This window comes from Leptonychotes weddellii, chromosome 3 (genome assembly GCF_054177405.1).
Source record: "Leptonychotes weddellii isolate Sample4059 chromosome 3, ASM5417740v2, whole genome shotgun sequence".
Lineage (NCBI taxonomy): Eukaryota > Metazoa > Chordata > Mammalia > Carnivora > Phocidae > Leptonychotes > Leptonychotes weddellii.
This window is the reverse complement of record NC_138371.1, coordinates 79,409,706-79,409,997: the sequence shown is the minus strand read 5'-3', so window position 1 is coordinate 79,409,997 and position 292 is coordinate 79,409,706.

Here is a 292-nt window from a genome sequence, read left to right as displayed (position 1 = left end):
ATGTAGACAAATCTTGTTCTTTCTACTGTTAGATAATATTCCATCATAGGTGTATCACACATTTTCCTTAATTTCTTTTCTTTGACAGCATTCTTTTTTTTTTTTTTAAAGATTTTATTTATTTATTTGAGACAGAGAGAATGAGAGACAGAGAACATGAGAGGGAGGAGGGTCAGAGGGAGAAGCAGACTCCCTGCCGAGCAGGGAGCCCGATGCGGGACTCGATCCCGGGACTCCAGGATCATGACCTGAGCCGAAGGCAGTCGCTTAACCAACTGAGCCACCCAGGCGC